This window comes from Hevea brasiliensis, chromosome 9 (genome assembly GCF_030052815.1).
Source record: "Hevea brasiliensis isolate MT/VB/25A 57/8 chromosome 9, ASM3005281v1, whole genome shotgun sequence".
In the NCBI taxonomy this organism is placed as follows: Eukaryota; Viridiplantae; Streptophyta; class Magnoliopsida; order Malpighiales; family Euphorbiaceae; genus Hevea; species Hevea brasiliensis.
This window is the reverse complement of record NC_079501.1, coordinates 51,500,641-51,506,474: the sequence shown is the minus strand read 5'-3', so window position 1 is coordinate 51,506,474 and position 5,834 is coordinate 51,500,641.

The window sequence follows — 5,834 nt, the reverse complement described above, 5'->3', positions numbered from 1 at the left end:
GTTTGTAGTTGGAAATCCATGTTGAAGTCAAGATGTTCCAACTGCTCAATCAGCCGAATCATCTTGTGGACATGATCCCCAACATTACATCCCTCGGACATCCTCATACGGAATAAGCTGTTTAGATATCTCATACCTAGCATTCTGCTGTGCTCACCATACAACTCTTGTAGGTGAAGGAGGATCTCACTAGCACTCTGCATGTTCTCATGTTGCTTCTGTAACTCATTACTCATGGAAGCAAGCATGTAACACTTAGCTCTCATATCATGCTCCTTCCACTTGTCCAAAGTATCATGTTCCTCTTGTGTGGCCTCTGGAGGTAAGGGACCAGGAACATTTGAATATAGAACATATCCTATATGTTCAAGGTTCAGGACAAGTTTCAAATTTCTTAGCCAATCGAATGATTAGGTCTGTCAACTGTTGTGATCAAGTATGCTTGCAAGGATATTGGATGGTGGTGGTTGTTTTGTGCTCATTTTATCGTAAAATTAACTGAGAAAATAACCAGATTAATTAGTAAATGTATCATGTAATTAACCAAAATGATTATGGTCTTTTAATCAAATTGGTCCTCCCACTAACTTAGCGAATCCTACACTTCCAAAGTAGAAAGCGGAAATCCTAGTTGGATGGATTTCTAGTGGGTGATTGAATTCTTATAATTCTATTGATCATCCTCAGGTACATCCATTATTGGAATTACAATAAACTATAAGTGAGCAACTCCTTGCCCATCACATCTCATGTGAGGTTCAATCCTTTTACTAGCCCCTAATGCTCAAAATCTCGTGTACATCCAATATTGACTTATCTTGCATTAGTTAAGTTGATCCCATTGAGCGATAATTATGCAAATAATTTTAATGTCCTCAGGTACATCCAATATTGGCCACCAAACCATTTACATATTTACAACATCTCATGCTTAACAATTATTCTTAAGAAAATCTCTTAAATTAATTGCATCTCATGCAACTATTTAAAATTTCTTAAAATAATTGCCCCAATGGAGGGCTTATGTTATAATTACTTTAATTATAGCATTTCCAACTTAATCATTTGTTTGGAAGATTTTATAGCCATCCTAATTACTATTAAGGTCTCACTTTGCACATTATCCATTTAGCATGCATATATCATATAATTGCATACATTCCCATACATCTCATGCATTCATGGATAAGCGATAAATATGGTATGATCATGGACTTTCTAAGGGATTCAATTCGAGCCACCAAGAATTGAATCAGGGCATTCCTAGGTGCATTTCATTCATTCATTTTACAAGAGTTGCTGAAGGAGTACATAATCAACACTTGATATTGAATTCCTCCCCTTTGGTCCACCAATGCTATTGACCTCCTTGAACTTCTTGCAATCCAATATTACATAGTAATCCTTGGCATACCAAGGCGAATTTACAAGAACTTAAATAAATGAAATTACAACCCAAAAATATTACAAACTTAATAATACATGCCCAAAATAAATTAAAATAAATTAATTAATTTACAATCCCAAAGAAACATAAAAGAAATAAATCCAATCACATTGGTCTATTATAGTCCATGATCATCCATCATGCATATCACTATTTAACAATTAAATAAAACATACATACTTAAATTAAATTGAATATCTCATATTCAACTTAAAATACAGATTTTATTATTATTCAAATTTATTTAAAAATTCAGATTTTAATCTCATTCAAACAAATTTAAAAATTCAGATTTGAATCACATTCAAACAACTTAAATAATTCAGATTTGAATCAAATTCAAACATTTTTAAAAAATCAGATTTGAATCACATTCAAATATTTTTAAAAAATCAGATCTGAATTTTATTGAATCAATTTTAAAAAATCAGATTTAAATATGATTCAAACAACTTTAAAAATTCAGATTTGAATCTCATTCAAACAACTTTTAAAATTCAGATTTGAATCACATTCAAACATTTTTTAAAATTCTGATTTGAATCATAATTTAATTGTGTGATTAAAACAACTAATTAAACACTTTAATTAGTCAAAGAATAGGCCTTAGATCATACAACAATTGCAGAATTAAAAGCCAAACCTTGAATCACCCATGGAACCATTGTTGCCGCCACCAATGGTGGCTTCTCCATGTGTGACGCCACATCTCATGATCCAACCAGCAATGAATCTCTTGATCTCATGATCAAACACACAATTAAATTATATAATCAACAATCTAAATGGCAAATATAGTGGCTCGATACCAATTGAAGGCAGGCGTGAAAAACACAAGATTATACCATTGAATTTAAAAATTTTCATCTAGGGTCACATGCACCATGCAAGATTTATTTTTCTCTATTTAATTTCAATGATAAACAACATATTAAAACTCTTTTAATATGTTTTTGGATCTGTATTTGCCATTTAAGATTTTAAAATTAATCAGATTAATTTTAGAACCTAGATTAAATCAAGAACGATTACACTAACCTCTTGATGTCTTTTGCGTGTCTGCGCCTTTGAGATCGTCTTGAGGACACCAGATGTTGTCCCTCTAGCTTGTCCACACCAAGAACACCTATGGCAGCCCTTGAACAGCTTCTAAAGCCTTTTCTATTAATTAGAAATTCAAGTTCTGCCTTTTAAGAGATTAGAGATGTAAACAGGACACTAGAAACAATTTCTAGTGTTCTTAATTCAAGAGATTGATGGCTAATCTCTTTGAATTGATGAGAGATGAAGAGAAATAGCTGGAGAGGCTCAAAGTGGCGTGACATATGAGAGGAGAGGCTGCTGGTTGTGTTTTCTTTTCATAACCCCACTTAAATAGCTAGGTTAACACATTAAACCCTAGCCACATGTCACCTTTTGATTAGCTCTAGGTTTAAGTGACCCAATCACATTGTGCCAAGTGTCAAACCTATATTTAATCTTGATTTTAATCATCTTACATGATTAAAAATATTTGGCAAGCTTATGTGTTATGCCATGTGTCACCATCTCATGGTGCCACGTGTCACACTGCAAAATGACCAAAATGCCCCTGTGTCTTAATTTTGAGTTCTTAACCCAAAATAATTATTTTCTTCTTCTAATTAATTTATATCAAATATAAATTAATTAATTAATCTCTATTAATTAATTTCTCATCAATTAAATTCATATTTAAACACTTTAAATACAAATTTAATTTATACTACACATCATCTAATCTAGATTTGGTTTCAAGTCATGCTAGGGACTTTGCAATTTTATTGCAAACCAAATCTATTTAATTAATCAATTAAACTCTTTAATTAATTAATTAAATCATATTTAAATAGGTGATAACTTGTGTATGTGTGTGACTTACTAGGCTCATCACTAATTGGCAATGAGACATGATATCAACTCTTAATATCATCAGAACTCTTTCTTACCATAAATGATTTCTCTAAATCATTTTATGAACCTCATAGACCATGGTTAACACCTAGCATAGCATGCCATGGCCACCCAATTAGTAATAAGATTTACCTTAAATGAACCTATAATCATATGTTACCATGCACTAGAATCTCTCATTACAAAATCCCAACTCAAAGTGAGTCATGGTTTATGTCAAACTCCATTTGCTATGAATATTATGTTCTCTTTTAATTCCAGTTCTTGATTAAAAGATTTTTCTCATCGAAACTCTTTTACGAATAAATCTATCTGTCTGGCAGAACTTGAAACATCAAGAACAATTAAATGAACATAGGATTTTATCTCTATTTACTTAGAGGAACAGATTCCTTCTTGATCAACACCTACCTCCATATATAACTAGCAGAGCCAACACATGCCCATATACCCATACATAGTACAAGTATGAAAGCGATATCAAACTCAAACTACCTATATACAAGATAAGCTGTGCTATCTCAGTCTAAAGATTATATGCATCGATATGATTTATGACAAAACATTGACAAGAGTAAACTCCATGTGCTTGTCATAAGTGTCACTGGTTCGGCCTACTTATCATTTATAAGTGCCTATCATGTTTGTTATATGGCATGAGACTCACCATTCCATCTTATTTATATCTCATATAAATAACTTGGGAACAAACATGAATACAATCTTTCTGGATAAGTCATGTCCTTATTATGAAGTATCCTCGATTGTGAACCTATTTATGATACTTTGTGCTAGAAATATTGTCACTCATATTCTTAACAACTTAAGAATAATATTTCTAACAAAATATCAATGGACCTTTTCTATTACACATAAATATATTATGTAAACGGAAAAGTGGAAATGCCTTTTATTATTAAAAATATGTACAAGATACATACTAAATGATATGCTCTAAGGCATACTACTAACAGGTGTTTCAACCAATAGAAAGACAGGAAAAAATAGAAGGCACCAATAGGGAGTGAGGAAGAGGTATGGTAGCCAAAGAGGAGAGAGATATTTTGTTATTTTAATTTTTAGAAAATAATTAAATGGGTCCCATTTAAAATTCCTGACTAGGCTTTCTTAGGCCCATGGAGCCCAATTAAACTTAGTTAGATTCATTTAAGAGCTACCCATATTAAATTTAAACAAAATAAAATTTTATTTAAATTTAATTAAATTAATTTCCCCAAAACTTTATTATTATTTTTATTTTTTCAAGATCATGCCACGGAATTAATAATTCAGCTCCATGCCTCCAATTATATCTTACAGTCATATAATTTTTCATCATCGGGTTTCCCACGGCCTCAATGCACATACTCATCACAAAATAAGGGTCTACAGTTTGCCCCCCACTTTGGCGAAAGTTGAAATCAATGCGAAAGCATTGCTCAAGTTTCGTCAAAGTGAAACTCAAATTTCTAATAACTATGAAACATTGGTTATGAGGATCAAGCATATCTTGCTCGGTTAACATACTCTATGTTATGAGACTAGCTACGGTCTCATAATGGTAATAACTGTGTCATGTGAAAAATGAGTGTATCTTGCTCTGTCGATACACTCTGCGTCATAAGACTAGCTACGGTCTCATAACAGTGATAACTGTGTCATGTGAAAATTGAGTGCATCTTGCTCTGTCGATACACTCTGTGTCATGAGACTAGCTACGGTCTCATGACAATGGCAACTGTGTGATTTGAAATGTTATGGATTCGTATTTAGGACTGCAGTCCTAAACTACCTACGTATCCCCCTCATTATCCTGAGGAAGAATCAGACCCACTCGCAGTTCGACACTTGAAACTGTGGTGATGCATGTTCTTCTACGCCTTACACACCTATAGGTGACATGTTGATGCGTGTTCTTCTACGCCTTACACAACTATGCCATATGCCCCAAACAACGTCTAAGGACTTACCAAAAAATATTTGTCATGAAATGTTATAGGTTCGTATTTAGGACCACGGTCCTAAACTACCTACGTATCCCCCTCGCTATCCTGAGGAAGAATCAGACCCCCTCGTAGTTCGACACTTGAAACTGTGGTGATGCATGTTATTCTACACCTTACACACCTACAGGTGACATGTTGATGCATGTTCTTCTACGCCTTACACAACTATGCCATGTGCCCTAAACAATGTCTAAGGACTTACCAAAAAATATCTGTCATGAAATATTGTGGGTTCGTATATAGGATCGCAGTCCTAAACTACCTACGTATCCCCCTCGCTATCTTGAGAAAGAATCAGACCCTCTCATAGTTCGACACTTGAAACTGTGGTGATGCATGTTATTCTACGCCTTACACACCTACAGGTGACATGTTGATGCATGTTCTTCTATGCCTTACACAACGATGTCATGCGCCCTAAACAAAGTCTAAGGACTTACCAAAAAATA